This window comes from Perognathus longimembris, chromosome 6, assembly GCF_023159225.1.
Source record: "Perognathus longimembris pacificus isolate PPM17 chromosome 6, ASM2315922v1, whole genome shotgun sequence".
In the NCBI taxonomy this organism is placed as follows: Eukaryota; Metazoa; Chordata; class Mammalia; order Rodentia; family Heteromyidae; genus Perognathus; species Perognathus longimembris.
In genome coordinates, this window is record NC_063166.1 from 61170387 (window position 1) to 61189052 (window position 18666).

The 18666-nt window shown below is 35.3% G+C and overlaps 1 protein-coding gene across 3 annotated transcripts in view; it reads right to left on the reverse strand.

The window, feature by feature from the left end:
- Positions 1-18666, reverse strand: part of Plcb1 (phospholipase C beta 1) — a 616577-nt gene that overhangs the window by 511953 nt on the left and 85958 nt on the right. The gene's annotated exons all lie outside the window — the stretch shown is intronic.

The window sequence follows — 18666 nt, forward strand, 5'->3', positions numbered from 1 at the left end:
TTATTAATGCACAGATTAGATTAATTTCCACATTAGCCTTCTCTTGCAATATGAGCTCAGCCAGAAACCAGAAAGAGGGTCTTTATAACCATTTGTCTAGAGGACTCCATTATATTGTTCCAGTAGAAGTCACAGAGAGGAATGAGGAGCTAGTAAGTTGATTACTCAGCCCTAATTAATGACCTCCTTGTATAACTACTTGACTTTGTGATTTTGGAATTTCACCCACAAAGAAGTAAGTATATTCCCACCCTTACATCTGGGCTAACCTGTGACTTGCTGTGGCCCACAGAATGCAGCAAAGTGGTACTCAATCAGTTCTGATTTAGGTCCTGACAATGTCTTCCACTATTTATTTTCTATTTCTGAGCTCCATCTAAGTTCTCTGTAGAGGCCTCAGCTAATCTGCTAAGGATGAAAGCTGAAGTCCCTCAGCCAATGTCCAGTCCATTCAACCAATTCTCAGATCCACAGCAGCTTTAGAGACCCATGCCCATCTAGGCAGACAGGGAGTCAACAGAGATTACAAGAACAATTCAAGAAAGCTCAACTTTGACAAAACACAGAATTGTCACTATGTAAGTAATGGTTGTTTAAGCCAATTGTTTGGGGACGTTTGCTAAACAGAGGTAGTTAACTGCCACAGGCTCATTAAAATAATGAAAATGTTGTAAAACTCATCAGCCTTAACATAATCAATTGTTTTAAAATACTTATTCCATAAAAGGAACTAAAGTGCCATTTGACATATACTATATAAATTAGAATTTGTTTATGTCCTTTGTTAACTATTTATATATATTTAATTCTCAATAAATGTGTAAAATTGAACTGGATATCCGATTGCCTTTAATGGTTTATGAAATGTGTACTAATTTATCAACCTGGATTCAGGAGTGACAAGTATATGATGTCCAGTCGTCTTAATGTGTTGCAGTCCAAGTTCAATATTATAATTGCTAAGTCTAAACACAACTTATAATGAACTTAAAATATTTAAACAGGCTGGGAATGTGGCCTAGTGGTAGAATGCTTGCCTTGTATAGATGAAGCACTGGGCTTGATTCTCAGCACCACATACATGGAAAAAACCAGAAGTGGCCCTGCGGTTCAAGTGGTAGAGTGCTAGCCTTGAGCAAAAAGAAGCCAGGGACAATGCTCAGGTCCTGAGTCTAAGCACCAGGAATGACAAAAAAAAAAAAAAAGCTAAACAAAGACCAGGTCAAAAACATATTAAATTCATTTTAATTTGAGCAGTGATTTATTATTTGGATATTTTATATTTCCATTCAGGGTTTTTATAAGTGAATATACATGTATATGTATATATACATTTTATAGGTACACACCTATACATGTATGTATATATGTATGGGTGTGCCTATACATATATGTGTATGCATATATGTATGTGTGTATGAGTGTGTACCTATCAATTTAAAAAATAATATTTATATGTATATACTATAAAGTGCACATATGTATATAAACATATATGTGTATGCGAATACCAAAAAATGTTTTAAAATAATATTTATCCCTTCCACATTTGATGTTTTGTAGTCTATTTTTAGAGTCCATTTCTTTTTTTTTTTTTAATGCTGGTCTCCAACCATTAAACTGATTTCACAACTTACTCAGGGGTCAAGACCTCTAGTTCAATAAAAACACTGGAGTTAGTTTTCATCTGCTATGAATCACAGTCATTTTAGAAAATGTTTTGATGACAAAGTATTTGCCTACGGGTTGAGCTGTTCTTTGTTCACTGTTCAGATTTCTTTCTCCATTGCTGGTGGCCACAAGTAGATTTTCCAATATAAGAATGACAAGGATTAACAACTACCTGATGTCCTTCAGATTACAAAGTACTTTTCATATATATTACCTCAAACTTCAACCAAATTAATTGGCAAGGGCAATACAATATTGTGCAATTAAGTTCCATTCTAGGTAAATGGGTAATTGTATTGAAATCAAGATTAAGTAAACCTTCAGCAACTAAGACCCATCACAACCTTTTCCTACACCCTACTAATTTAGTTACTTTTGAATATCTGACATGAATGAATCTTCTGGAAAGAACCTACTTTAGTTGAGCCAAAGAACTTCTCGTAACTGTAAAATCTAATTCTTTTACTGCAGATTGTACTTTTCAAATTATTTAAGGAGTACCACTTTTAATGATGATCACAAAAGCCATAAACATAGTGGCAAAAAAAACAATGATATAAACATGTATGTAAGTGGAGACTTGTCTTCTGAAAAAGGGACTTGTCTTACAGTCAAGTGCTCACCAAGTTACTCACTGAGTAACAGGTCCTTAGTTATTTCACTTTGAACAACGGAATAATATTTGGGGGAGCTATTTTGGCTACAAATTAGTTCCTTTAATCTTAGTTTGGAATAATTTAAAGTGGTTTAAAACTAGTATACCCAAATTTTAGACATTTAATATGTATTTAATAATTAGTCTCCAATTAGCATAATCCTGAGTGTGGTGTGTAATTCAAAGACTTTGAGGATCACTTTAAAAATCAATGAAGTAATTTCTGAGACTGTAGTACATGAAAGATAAATGACAAAAATTAAAATAAAGTAAAACAAAACTAAAGCTAGGCATCCATGGCTCACAATTTGTAATATAGGTTACTGAGACTGAGATTTGACTGTGATTTGAAGGACTACAGACTCCATCTCCAAAAGCACCAGCAAAAAATAGGGAGGGAGGCATGGTTCAAGTGGTAGAGCCAGCAGTCTAGCATGATCAAGAATAAGGACATCACACAAAAAAGAAAACCTGATTAATTCATATAATATAGTAGCTTGGGCTGAAATTTCCATTCTTTTCATCACATAGGGATTTTCAAAGTGTAGTACTTTGAACAATATAAATAAAAGTTCAGAAGTTCTAGAATATTTCTTCTGTAAACAATGCTACATGACTGTAATACTACAGTAGTGACAAAAGGAATGTATTCAAGAAGATGGAAGTGATTTGAAGAAAACAAGTGGCTGTAGGAATCAAGTAGGCAAGGCACTATTACAACAAGCATATTGCTTAATGTAACATGCAATTTAGTATATGCATGGTACACAATGTTGGCTGTTAGTTCAATATGCATGCTCCTTTTTGAGAATAAAACTCCATGTTCCCTTAGACCAACCATGCATTCACCCATAAGTTAAAATCATGGGTAACCTAAACCAGTGATTCTCAGCTTTCATGACAAGTTACAATCATCTTTGGATAATTATGGCAGGTTTGTATTGGTATAGAGTAGATCAATGGATCAGAAGACAGTGTGGAAAAATGTACAAAAACACTTAGGTTTTGACAAGAGTGCTAATTAATGTAATAAGAAAAGTAATCCTTCTAACTTAATAGAGCTGGAGCAAATGGAAATCATATGCAAAAGCAAAGGAATATTGGCTACCAATTATAATCATTCTATTATTGGCTAAGTGAGGCTGACTGGGTAATTAAGATCCAAGAAATGCAGACCTTCAAATAAGTAGGTTAATAGTGGTTATGAGAGAGTACCCTCTACTCAAATAGGGTAATGTGAACAAGAACATTTTGGAATGATTAGGTCCAAATGATATGAGAGTATTCAGAACATCTGCATAGGACAATGATACAACTTTTTGTATAAACTGGAATACTTTAAAGGCTAAAAACATTCACTTTAAGAAATATGCTGCTGGGTGCTGGGGGTTCGTGCCTCTAATTCTAGCTACTCGGCAGGTTGAGATATGAAAATTGTGGTTTCAATCTGGCCCAGACAGGAGGACAGGAGATTCTAATCTCCAGTAAACTACTCAGAAAAGGTTGGAAGTAGCTCGGTGGCTCAAGTGGTAAGGCACTAACCTTGAGCAGAAAGAAACTCAGGGACACTGCCCAGGCCCTGAGTTCAAGTCCCAGTCCAGGCAAAAAAAAAATTGCTGAGAGAACAGGTATAAAACCAGACAATCCCAGATAAACCTGGATCACATAAATATAAGCAATGTAAAAGAAAAACTAGTGTGACCATAGCAACAGTTTTATATCAAGGCTATTGAATTAACACTATTATGATATATCCCTGAGAAGAAAGCATGGTATAAATAAAGATTACTTCCTCCACAAATATCTCAAGCAAAATGTTTGGCAAGTAGATGGGAGGAAGCAAACAAGAAGATGCACCGTGCATCATCAGGAAGCTTTTACTCAAATATCAAGTAAATGGCCAGTGAAATTCTACACTGAGGACTCTATGTGGCAGAGGTGAATGGGGGATCTTGGAAGAGTAGGTCAACTGAGAATTCAGTTGTCTTTATTCTGCTACTGGGGTAAGATGAAAATCAACCAAGAATGGTGTGGGCCAAAAATATTGCTTATGCATGGAACACCTACTAAATAAAATCGGAAGTTTCATCTAAATGAAGCTCACCTATATATTGAGGCTAAATGAGATCACTGGATAGAATTAGCTAGTACCCATTTATATCGCCAGCTTTCATCCCCTCTTTCTCTCCACCATACATGGCATGGGTATGGAAAGCAGGTACTCCATCAAGCCTTTGTGACATTAACAATATTATAAAGAACCAACAGAGGACTCACCAGTATGTAGACATAGTTTTGAAAAGTGAAGTCAGCAAATCATCTTTTGAAAATTTCACTAATACTGCCTAACATTCCTATTGGAAATTCAGACCAACATCTGTTTGATACCATGCAATGCTCTTTGGGAGTCAGATTTTGCTGAGGACCAACATGTTTGCTGAGATAACTGAGTCTGCTTCAAGTCCTAAGTCTCCTCTTCCCATGACTCTCATGTGCATTCTATGATGGATGAACCACTCTAGCCTGTCTCCTTTATCACTCATATATTCTTATGCCTTATCAATTATATATTGAACATCTGTAAATCTGTTGGAGTACTCAAGTGATCACTGATGTTTTCTCAAAGAGCATTCAAACAATGGATGACAATTTGTTGACCCATAACTGAGAAAAATGGTAACAACCCAATTCCCAAATCAGGGGCAATAAATAATTGAGATCTTCTTGCTTCAGGTTCATCATTGCTGGAATTATAGAATGTTAACATATCTGTGGTAACCATACATACCACACTACACAGTGGAAGCCAACTTTGAAGGTTCTGACAGCAAGCAGATCTAAGTATGTGTTTCATAATCAGTATTATGAGGAAATTCTCTTTCCTGTTCTTTCAATTACTGAAGGGGTCTCCTAGAAGACTCCATGCCTTTCTAATCACTAGCTGGCAAGGAATATAAGAATGGCTTGGAAAGGCATATAAGGTCTCTTTATTCTCTTACCTCCCCCTTTATTTATTTTTATTTTAAAGGTGATATACAGAGGAGTTACAGTTACATAAGTCAGGAAATTTTTGAACAATGACACCTCTTACCTTATTTTTTCACAGTTTTTGCCATCCTGACTCCCCTCCCCAACAAGTTGTATGGTTCAGACTATCACTACTCCTTTGATCACCCATAAACCTATACACAAGGCAAAAGTCACAGATTTTTTTTAAAGCAGTGAAAAAGGAGGAAAAGAAAACAAAAAGCAAATAACAAAAAAAACACAACCTCTTTCCATTTCTGGGATTCATTTTGAAAAACATAATTTTATATAATCAAATGCACATAGCACTTGAGCCTTTTTGATCCTCTCCTAAGATTATCTTTCTTTGGTCTCACTGTGTGAATGTTTAGAATTTTGTTTAATTTATCATGTCCAAGTGTAATTTTTGTCTTTTACTATCCATTATGTTTACTTGTCAATTTGTAGTCACCCTCTAATGACTACAAATGAGGGAAAACATGCAACCTGTTCCTTTGGGTCTGGCTTACTTCACTTAATATTTTTTCAAGTTTTTCCATCCTTACAAATGGTGCAATAAAGAAATGTAAAGCATGTCTGTTCATAAAAGAAATACTAATCAAACAACATTGAGATTCCAGTCAGAATGACCATTATCAAGAAAACTAACAGTAACAGATACTGGTGGGGATGTAGCCAAAAGGGAATGCTTCTATACTGTTGGTGGGAGTGTAAACTTGTTCAACCACTCTGGAAAGTAATATGGAGGTTCCTCAAAAGACTAAACATAGAGCTTCTCTATGATCCAGCAAAGCCCACTCCTGGGAATTTATCCAATTGATGACCAACCAGGCCACACTAAAGCTACCAGTATAACTCTGTTCGTTGCAGCATTGTTTACCATAGCCAAGATATGAAAACAATCCAGATGCCCCTCAGTGGATATATGGTTCAAGAAAATGTGATATATATATATATATAATAATTCTATGCTTCCAGCAAAAAGAATAATATTGTACCAGTGACAGATTTGGAAAGGTGTTTTTGCTATTATGTTGATGAAGTGATGTTATTTCCTCTGCTTTAGATGTTCCTCAACACTCTTTTAACCCACCTGCCTAATTTATCTGTGTAGCACACTTCAGGTCCACGGCTGCTTTCCTTACATTTGCTGGAAGATGCCAGGCCTTTCTCTTGAAGATGTCACTGCATTTGTCCTAACTCTCATCACTAAATGTGCTCTGAATGTTTGTATTCTTACAAAATCCATACACTGAAACTTAATCCCTAAGTGTGGTTTTATTAAGTGGTGAGACCTTCAGGAAGGGACAAAGTAATGAAGATTGCAGCCTCATAAATAGAAACCATTCCCTTATAAAAAGGAGACTGGAGGAAGGGAGGCTATTTTATCCTTTGACCTCTGCTGCAAGAAGGGTGAAGCTCAAGATCATGGTCTCTAAAAGATAGGCACTTGTCCCATACTGATTCTGATGATGCCTTATTTTTGGACTTCCTACGGGCCAGAACTGAGAGATGTAATTTTTATTACTTATAAATTAAAGACAGCATATACTTGATGTCCACTCTACTGTTGATGCTTGTATAAGAGAATCTATGTGTTCTGTCTCTGAATTCCAAGCCACTAGCAAAGTCTCTGAGAATTAGTAAATATTTAGAGACTGACAGCCTCAAAGTTTGAGGAAATGCATCATGATCTTTGACCCTTGACCCAGCAGCCATCAATGTTCCTGATATATTATCAGGGTTTGATAAATATTTTTGACTGAAAAAATACAAAGGACAATAAAGATTTTAAAAGCTGTTCAAAGATAGCAAAAATATACAAAAAAGGGTAACTACCAATGATTTCAACATTCATTCCAGCATGAAATCATAAAACCTAACCGATAAAAAATAATAAAGTAAAATAAGAAAATAAAGTAAAATATAAAGTGAAAGTAAGATAAGATATTATAATATAGGAGATATTGGTATTTCTAGCAGAAATTTATAGTACATGATTATAAAATGTCTTTTTCTTTTGTTAACTAAAACCAGCAGCATACTAAATGGAGGCAGGAAGGAATTTGCAAGGTCTTTGCTCCATACCTTGGAAGCATTCTTCAGAGCCTGCACGTCACATTTTCCCAGTTATGAAATGATCAGATATGGGATGATAACCTTAAGACTACATGCATGTTTTAACAGCTTCTTGAGGGTTTTGATTTCCCAGCTGTGTTGGAGAAAAATATACTCATTCTTAGATAATTCCCCACTAAATAAATGTACTAAGCCAGAAATCGAAGCTACTTGGCCTGCCTGTTAATATTTTGCACCTAACACAATGACAGTAAATCTCTGGCAGCAGATTTAAGCCTCTGTTCTTGAGATTTCTAATCCATGTCCTTATGGTCATAAATTCCAAATGAGTAACATTGGAAGCACAGATAATTAGGGGAGGTTTTAGTTAATAAGCTCAAACAGTCATATCAAAGAAATGGTACTGATACCATGCTGCCACTATTCAAAAGTAATAGATTGAAGCTCAGAGCCTTCTGATTATGGGACCCACTAGAGTTACACACATAAGCTGGCTATTCCATCTTAATACATCAGTTGTCAGACTTGAGGACAGGGCTCTGATGGAGTTTCAGAGTGTACAATTTCCTCAAATCACAGTGAAGCAAAGAGCAAAGAGAAAGTGAGCTCTCCATTTACTATACCTTCTAATTATCTAAATAGCTTAGAAGATGCTACTTTATTTCCAAAGCCTTCACGATAAAGTCTGGAATCCTGCCACTATTCGCCATGGGAGATTGTGGTTCTAGTTCTCATGTAGCTTCAGGAAAAGTTTCCTTTTCAATTACTTGCAAAAATGATGGACAGGCTCTTAGTACAGACAAGAATAATGTAAGAATGGTAATAAGGTTAGAATGATAACTCAATGATAATTCATTTCACATGAATTACACATAAAATGTTTTATTAACTTCTCCCCCAAATATCTGAAATTGCTTATCAGCAATTTCTGTCTTCTCAAGATGGAAAAATGGTACTTTAGAAATAATGACTCCTTGAAATAGAATGTTCTTTCACAAATATAAAGGACTTTTAAACTATGTCAAAGACCATTAACAGCTTTTTGGAAATCTGCTATTTTTAATAACTTTATTTTCTTTCCCCCTGAATTCTGAAACTTTCTTTGCCTGCTTTCTAAGTTGTTCTTTCATAAAAAATTCTCGTTCAGATATAAAGACTACACTTTTACAGAAGTTAATCTTTCAATTTATTTTCCATTTGGGGAAAAATCAGTCGTATATAGCCTTAAGAAAAATACCAACTTTTTCCTTCTGTAAGAGATTATGTTAAAGTTGATTCTTGCACCCTGATCCCAATAACACTCACACCATACATATAGATACGTGCACCTCATGTAGAAGATTAATCAGGTAGGCTACACTTGAGATTCTCTATGTATTTGGTTATCCAAGGTAGACCTCATTTCTACTGAGGTATTGTTTTACCAGCTGCTCACAAATATAATGGATGGTTTTGACCTAAGTTGATCAAAAGAACAACATTTCTACAAAACCTGTGTTTACCCACACCCTACAAACACTGAAAGTGTTTGGTAAATTCTGCCATTACACCAGTACCAGCTCTATCCCTTGGGCACCCATCTCAGCTTCTACATTCTATATTTCTAACTGCTTGCACCCTTAGTGTTCTCCTGGAGTTTCTATGGCTCTACTCTAGCTGCCCCTTACAGTATGAAGAACTGAGAGTATCCAAAAAGGTTTTGTCTTATATGCAGGTACAGTAGTGTGACTGGTAAGCCCTTCTGTTTCAAGGCAAGACCTATTGTGAGGTGTTAACTTATATTCCAGAGCTACTCATTAAGTCACTCTGAGACTGGAACTTCACTTGAAATGTAAATTATATTTGGCTTCTTCTATTTCCTTAGCCTGATTCCCGACCTCACCCCCTTTGCTTATTTGTTCTGGAATAGTTTTCCAGTAATCACCTGAATATGATCTTCTTCTCAATGTCTCTGCTTCTGGAAACCTGGCATAAGACAGAGGGCTTGTTTAAGAGCTGCCCAGACCCCAGCATGGCACAAAGAGATAGAGTAAAAGAGGAAGATAGCACATATTTACAGAACATTTACTCTCTCCAGATTCTACACTAGGCACAGGGTATAGATTATCTCATTGGCTCTCACTCAAGGGTATTACATGTACCGTCCATACACTTGAAAGGAAATCCTAAAGCTACTGAAAAGAGACCCAAGGACATCTGCTCAAGTGATCCTCTGCTCCTTATCCAGCTGAAGGTGATTGCTTATGCTTCCCTTTGTTTTCAAGAATAGTAACATTTGCGGACCAGAGTAAAGTATGAATCTAATTATCTAAGTTCACGTCTCTTATGTGATGTGAGTAGAATAAATTCCTGAATTTATCACTCTTTTCATCTCCTATATATACCTTGTAAATAAAAAAAGCAAAGGTACATGATAGTGTTCCTGATTTGACTTGGTTTCCTAAGTTACCTTACAGAAAGAGATACCATCAGATCTATGATCTCCTAGATCACCCACAACTTCTAAGTCTTTTAGAAAGAATGTCATGTTGAAATGAGTTACTTATATATATATATATATATATATATATATATATGTTCAAGTATTCAAAAAGACAATAGAGATTCTTTCTAGAAATAACTTGGAACAACATGAAAATCAAGATCTATAATTCATATAAGCAGAGACCATAAGATGAAAACTTACATGCATCTCAGTCATTTTCTCTGTATCAGATGGATATTTTTCTCTGCCTCAGTTTACCTCTCTGACGAATGTGCACTCTTTAACATAATATGTCAAAGATTCTAGGAGCTAAAAATCTGAAATTAGCCCTATGTGTAGAGAGGATACAATTCAGCCTACATATTCACAAGAGGCAAACCACTATGACAGAAAGTAACACCCAGGAAAAGAATTGTTTTCAAACTAAAGAATAATACATTGGAGACATCTTTGGCAAAAGCATAAGGTACACACACATGCATGCACAATAAAATATCAGTGCCAGGATGTATCAGATGAATTAAAATAAAGATATAAGAAGTTATTTTTTCTTTACTTGTTTTCCTGATTAAAATAGCCAGGTGACTTGATGATAATCTTTATCTAGCTGATGATGCCAAGTACTCTTTTGGACCTCTGGCTTGTTTTGAATTACAGAATGTGGTAGAAGACACACCATGTCAGTTCTAATGGAAGCCCTCACAAATATTGCATGTTTTCATTCTTCCTCTTGAAACTATACCACCAGATTTTGCATAAAAACGTACTAGAGGATGAAAGCCTTATGATAGGATCAGTTGTCAGTCTGCAGGGGGAGGTGGCTACCTGACTCAGCAGTAAACGCCAGATTTTTCAGTGACACCAATGCAGACAGAAAAAAAATGTCAGACAGGCCCAGTCCAAGCTTTTAATTCACAGAATCTTGGTCTACATACATGTTTTTTGTTGGTTTGTTGGCTTGTTGGTTGGTTATTTAAAGCAGCTATGTTTTAGAATGAATTCCTGAAAAGTAAAATATTTATCTGGTACACATGTTACGCTTTACTTTTAAACTTTACTATCACTTATCAATGATAGTGTAATCATATCACATTTTTAAAAACCAGTCTATTTCATGTTGCCAAGTAATAGTTATGTATGAAATACAAGGTGCACACCATAGTTAAGAGGAAATATTCTATGATTGATGAAATAAGGTAACTGAATAAGTTACCTTAATTTTTCTTTCTTCCTTCTTCTAGGAAAGGAAGAAAAATATATAGTATCTCATACACTATAAGGCCTTAAATGCAGTAAGCATGAAATATAGGTGAACTTTGATTGTGAACCATAGCAAAGCTCTTCTCCTCATACCAAATACATATACTCCTATATGCCATCATCTGAGTTTGTAAGCAGGTATAAATGCACCATCTTTTGATGAAGGAGAAGAGATGGCTGAGTCAATTTAAGTCACATATCCTGCATGCTGTTTCTGAGTCTGAAGCTTTCTCACTGTGCTAAAGACCTTGTTCAATCAAAGTCTAGAAATATAACTTGACCAAACAACAGTATATCTATACTCTTGAGTATTGTTTATTCCAAACAACAGTTGTCTTGCAGAAATTTCCAGAGGCTTATTAGGTTAATATAAGCAGGATATAGGAAACATTTTTATACTGTAATACTATTTTGATAGGAAAGAAAACAATGTGCTTATATATGAAGATGAATGAGTGGGTATAAGCATACAATCACGCATATACTCCTAGTTCTATAGGAAGATAATAACCTATTCATGTGATCCTAAAAATTATTTACAATATAGATAAGGTTGTCACTAAAATCAAAGAGTAAATAAAGGGAATAAGAGAAACAGAAATCATTTAAAATATGGTATTAAAACAGCTCTTTGTTTGTTCAGTCTTTTGATTTTTTTATATTATCTTTAATTGAAGAAAATAGCTTCAATTCAATACACAAAATATGAATTAAGTAATTTAAAATATATTAAATTTGATTCTATTTACATAACTAGTTATATTGGTATATATTAACTTTTCAAATGAAAGTCTGCTCAAAATAGAAATTACATTTTCCTTTTTTGAATGCATATCATAGATGTGCTATAAAATATAAAATATGATTATTTGTTATATAAGACTCTGCAAAACAGAACCATCCCTAGGTTACATTGTTCTAATGCTGTACATGGAAAAGAAGTTTGCTTATTTTCAAAAATACAGGAAGTTGGAGATGCTTTATATGTTCCTGAATGCTCAAATTGCATCATCTCCTCCCAAGTTTGGCCCAGGATCAACCTTTAGTGCTAGACTTAGCCTCTCCCTTCTCTGTAGAATTGGAAAGGAGGAAATAAACTTTTGTGAATTATCTTGAGGCATATTTCACACTTGAAGTATAGCTCATATATGGTAAAGTCCTCTAACCTCAAATGTACAGTTGGATATATGTTCCCTATTCAAGCCAAGATCTAGAGTATTTATACATCACCCCTAAAATTACCAAATGTCTCAATGCTAGCATAAATCTCTCTAGAAGAAAATGTCTAGAATAACCCTAAGAGAAAAAAAAAACTTGATTTACTTATTAGATGAGTCATTTACCTTTGTGTTCAACTTCTGTCACTCAACATGATATTTATGAGAACTCATCCACCTTCTGAATGGCTTTCTATACTATAACTGTACTACCTTTTGTTTCTCATTGATAGACAACTGGATTGTTTGAAGTTCGAGTTCTATTACAAAACTGCTGTCTGATCATTCTTATAATTGCCTTCTGATAGACATGGGCATGCATATCCCGTAGGCTTATATGGTAGACACACATACAGATTTAATAATAAATAATAAACCACAATATTTAAAAATGACTGTAACCAAGTTATACTATCACCATCAAAGCACAGAAGTTCAAGTTAGCTACGCCTTTATCAAAAACTGGAATCAAAAACTGAAGAAAGTCTTCAGAATTTTTTGTGTCTGATATAAAGGTTATGTCACTATTAGTTTGCTCTACTAATTTTGTCAGAAAATACTATGGTACAAAAGAATATAAATATTATCCTGATTAGAAAAATAATTCATTCTTTTTTTTTTCAAGATCAGGGAACCAGATTTAACCCTGAATACACAACAAAAATGCCCAAACAGAAATAATCCTATGCACCTATGTAACTAGCAGCATACTACTTTGAGGAAATTATACAGCATTTGTTTTCAATCTCAGAGAACAGCTAAAACCAATTACTATAGACCTTTAGCATATGACCTTATCACAAGTTTTAGAGAGGAAATGTTCTTGGTCTGATTCAACAGACAAATTACAAATCATTCCTATGTGTATTGTGTATCTTAAAGGAATAAAATCAAGTAGTTCTTAGGAGTTCCAACCCTTTTAAGTCAGATCTGGAGTTAAATAAAGTAATCATTGCAAAGAATATGGATTGTCTCTTTAACGTTTCTATTTACATACATTGGTTGACGACCATTAAGAGCTTCATAGTTTTCTTAGGCCCAGTTATAGAGCCTAAAAATATACTCCCTGGCTTTCACCAGGAACTGGCATGGTCTCGAGAAGTTCATGGTTTGGCCAAATACAACTATTCTTTCAGACTAATGTTGCCTGCATTAGGAAATGGCGAGGTGCCATTATGGTGAAAGAGGGGAAAAAAGTTTTGCATTTGAAACTTTACTTTGTTTGAATTTGCAATTCTCTAAGGTATGCTTGAAAATCACCGGCCATTAGTATCACCCTGGCTTTAAAACAGGATTCAGTAACAATCCTGCTTGCTTCTAGAGTTGTCTCTACTGGAGTTGAATCTCTTGCTGTGCTTTAGCATGGTCATATTTTTCTGGTGTCTTATCATAACTTGGCCAAAACACCTAGAAATTCAGTAAATTCTGGAATAAACCCCCAAATAATGTGTCCTCACAATGATGTAGATTTCAGATAGAAATCTCTTGGGCACTGGCTTCCGTTTCCCTCCAAAGCTCTTCCCTGTTTACCTCCTTAATGTCCAACTAACAAGGCTTACATGTGACACAATTAACTATTATGATCTCCTTATAGCTTTCGGAACAATATTTCCATACCACAGCCTAACCTGAGACAGTCTGCTGAGATCTGCACTTCCTCTTTCCCACCAATCAGGTTTCTCCTCCTTTCTTATTTCCCAAAGGCACACACTTCATCCTTTTCCTGGAGCTGAGAGCTTGAAAGCTGTCTTTATCTGGCAATCAGTAAACAAGTGTGCCAGTCCTTTCAAAGAACTCGTGTTCCCAGCAGGCCCCACTCCTTTCTTCTAAGTTGAGTCTTCATTTCTTGTGCCTGTAGTATTGCCCTTATCTCTTTAGTTCCCCACAGTACCTCAAACTTCCCAACTTTTCAACTTGTTTTGCATGAAGCCCTGCAAATGTTCCCTTCTTAGAGGCTCAAGTATATCAACTGGACTTTAACATACCCCACAAAAATTCAACCACATGGGCCTCTAATTTCATCTTTTGCTCAAATAACAGTGACTCCTCCTCCTCTTCTTTTTCTTCCTCCTTTGTTCAGAGTGTGTGGTTGTGGGTGAGTAGTGCTCAAATAGAACCTTGGGCCAGCCTTCTACCTCTTAGCTATCTCACCTGCTATTGTTTTTGTTTGTTAGTTTGTTTTTTAAATGGAACCTTGCTATGTAGTCCAGATTGGCCTTAAACCCCAGATCTTTATCTTTCATAGTGCCAGCATAGTGGGTGTAAGGCACCATATCTAGTTCAATCCCTTTCTAGAACAGTTATCTGTGCCAGGCTATCAAACAAGCTTCTCCAAGATCCTAGTCATTGACCCATTCTCCTTATTACAGCTAAATGGTCCAAGGACGGGCATTTGGCTGAATAAGACTAAGTTCCTTGGACAACCACATGTCACATGGGCCATTCTGCAGACAGAAAAAAACATAGGCTGCAGGGTTCCTTTCATTTGTGGTAACTAGAATGAGCCTATAAATCTACAAGTAAACACTCTGAATTCCGTGTGTGTGTGTGTGTGTGTGTGTGTGTGTGTGTGTGTGTATGCACACACTGGGACATAATAAATTATACAGGACTCTAAACATTCACAACTGAAACCAAAGGAGGATATGCATAGGAGTGACTGACAAAAGCTCAATAGCTATGTACATATGATCACATAAAACAATATTGTATGAAATGAACTCAGAAAAGGAGACAAGAGACATTTTTAGGTGCCATTGTTGCTAGTTTTGATTTTTTCTCCTTTTGTCTTGTTTGTTTGTGTCTAGGAGGTTAAGGGAGTACACAGAAAAGGTGGAACAAAGGTGAACAGATACAACAGTGGTACTCACTAGACACTATGTGGAAAGTGAACTGTACTTCTTATGGGTGGGGAAGTGAGAGTAAAAGAGAGAAAGCTACAGAAGGGGACACAGGAAAAGGATGGTACTCATTACCTGATGCATATAACTATAGACCCACTATATATCATCTCTACAATAATAATAAAAAAATAAATACATAAAAATAACATTCCAGTATAGAGACAGCTCATTGCAAAAAGAAAACTCATATAGTAACAATGGCAGGTTAAAAGAAAAAAAGACACTGAGTTCTTTAGAGAGACACACATGGTCTTTATGCAATGTTTCTTCACATCCGGTTGCTGTTCTTAGAAAGACTCGATGGGATTTATTGCCAAAGTCCTTTATTCTCCAAAATTAGACTGCCAAAACACAATTCAACTAGTGATTGTTTTTTATAAGTAAATCTGGTTAAGTTGTATTTGAGCACAAAACCTATATTCACTGATTTGATTTGTACAGATTCCTCTCCTTTTTAAAATGCCAGCCCCTTCCCACTCTTCATCTAAGTATTAGCCATCCTTGTGAACTTGCCAAAACTTTTATTCCTCCCAGAGACTCTCTTTGATTCAGCTGTCCTAATTTCTGCCAAGGAGGGAGGCAGACTGGAAGGGAAAGGTAGAGAAAGGTCAGGAACCTCTGTGTGTGTTACTTGTACTATTATTCCTTCTCTTAGCTTCCATTTCCTGATATGGAAATAAATTCAAATAAAACTTACCACATGGTTTTGGTAAGCAATATATTGGGTAACCCATAAAAACCCCAAGCTCAGTTTCTAGTCTCTACTTGGTGTCCAGTGACTATCTCATTGCATTTCTTGCATTTTATGATTCCCACAGAATTTTGGTTCATCATCAAGTTGACACTATATGGCCACAGAGATAATTGTTATCTAAATACAGATCCTCATCACACAAGAGAGTCAAAGTGATGTGTTCTTCCAGATGAAGTATACTCAAACTCCCTTGCACCAAACTAGCAAAGGAAGTTACCCAAATGTTCAGTCCAAATCTCCAGACAATTGTGAGCCAAATGTCCCAGGATATGGAAGGAATCATGGAGAGTTAACCCAAACACCATGGAAATTCATTTTTTCTAGAAAGTAATCACTTCATTGTTCAAGCAGATTACTCATATTTTTAATCAACTCACTATGTATATTTTCTTCCATTTGGAGAAACATCAAATGAAGAAATAAAGATGATTCTGATAAAATCATGAAAATTAAATCTAATCCAGGAGAATTTCAATTATATTAGGAAATACCCCAACCATGAAACCTTCAGCAGATGAAAAATCAGAATCATACAACAAGAAGCTAATTTAAAACAGACAAGCCAAGAACCTTGTATTCAAAGCAGTTTTCCTTAAACTCTAATTTGACAAATATATTTTATTATCCTCTAACTCACTGACTTAAATAACCAGTAAGAACTGTTTTTCTCATCTAGTAAAGAATGTGAAGAATATAAAATGAAAGGTCATGACCCTAACTTTAATATATAGTTTCCTATTTTGTAAATTTGGAATCTTGGCATAGATAATTGGCAATCCATAAGAAAGAGAATTTTTATGACAATTGACAAGCTATAAAATTTGTGCTTCACTTTCCTCATTCTTGTAATTATGATATTGCTAGGAGAAGTGGAAGAAAAATTAGTACAATCATTTTGGAGGATATTTGGGCAGCATGCACTAAAAATGCAAATATATACATCAATTATGAATCCTAAAGGAAATCAGCAATATGTGCTTTCTAGCATTATTTGCAATGTATCATGTTTTGAAACATATTCGTCCAGGAAAAAAATAGCTACAGGAAAACAGCTACAGGACACAGACTCCCATAGGATGAAATACTCCATGCCAGATAGTAATTGTGAAGTAACCCTATGTCTACAGATAAAAATTATGAAGTAACACTATGCTTACTATTGCACAAAGAACTCTATATCATGTAGATAAATATAAAAACCAAGTTCAAAATAAACATGATACTATTTATTGACATGTACTAAACAACACTGTATATTTATTTGTCAACAACTATAAAGGGCTTTGAAGGTTGCATATCAAACTTACAATATTTTTAACACGTGTAGTTTTGGGGAAATTGAGTGATCTCAAAGAGGATATTGACCTCATTTGTATTACCTTTGGGGCTTATATCAATAAGATTAGTTTTGTAATTACAATTAATTTTAAATACTAAGAACACTCTAGATTGTATTCAAAGCCTTTCTGTGCTTTTTGAGAAGGTAAAAATGATTTATTATTTACAACTGTTAATGTCCTGTGTTGCTCTTTGTAAAACCATACTACATTTATAAGCAGATCATTGAGAATTGCCTGTCATGTCAAAAAGAAGTAACGTAAGTGAGAAATAACTCTATAGATTTTTACTCAAGTCCTTAGAGCTGTGCATAGGATGTTTAATGCAACCTCCAAGTCACCAGCAACAAAGAATTCATTTTACAGTGTATTAGTGACTTTGGTGCTGGTTCTGTAGTTCTTGTAATGTGAAAGGGACCAAAATAAACTGACGTTGCCAATTCTATTACGAAATTCCAAAGGACAGAATAAATGCTTGTCTTGTATTTAATAAAAAAGATCATAGCCTAGCCTATCCATCCAAGAGTTATTTCAGAATATACCCACAATAATCTTCTATTCTCTCTTTTTTACTCTTACTCCCACTCTTGCTAACTCTCTCTATTGTATCACAATGAAGAAGCTGAGAAATAACACTGAAACTCTAGTACAATGTACTAGAACCCAAACTTACCACCTCTGTGAACTATATTTATCACAATATTGATTACATCCATATTTGGACTATTTGTAAACATGTCTAAGTTGGTTCCTTGTTAGTTACATCTGCTGACAACTTTAAAGCAAATTGTAAGCCCTGCCTTGTATAAGATGGCTTAAACTATGTCTGAACCTAATTTAGGGAGGATGGTGACTTTGGAAGTTCATTGTTTGCTTCCTGGAAAAAGTTAGGACTTTCCCTTTACTTTGTCTTCCAACTAGATTTTAAGTTGGGTTCTGTGTTTCTACAGACCACCCATTTCTTTCCTGAAAGGAGTAAGCTCTGTTTCCACTGCAGTCTCATTGTAGCTTAGAAAAATGCATGCTCCTCATCCTCAGGGCTTCTACTGCCCTGCTGGATAGATTCATTCCCATGGACTTTTTCTCAAAGCCCTGTTGTATTGTAAAGGAGATGGGCAGAGGGTTAAAGTTATATAAGACAGGTAATAAGTATATTTCCTTTTGAACAGTATCAGCCCCTCCTTCGTTTTCCCCCTTCCTGACACCCTCCCCCCCAAGTTGTATCATTCATTTTCAACATAGTGTCTAGTGAATATCACTGCTGAAATGGTTCACCCT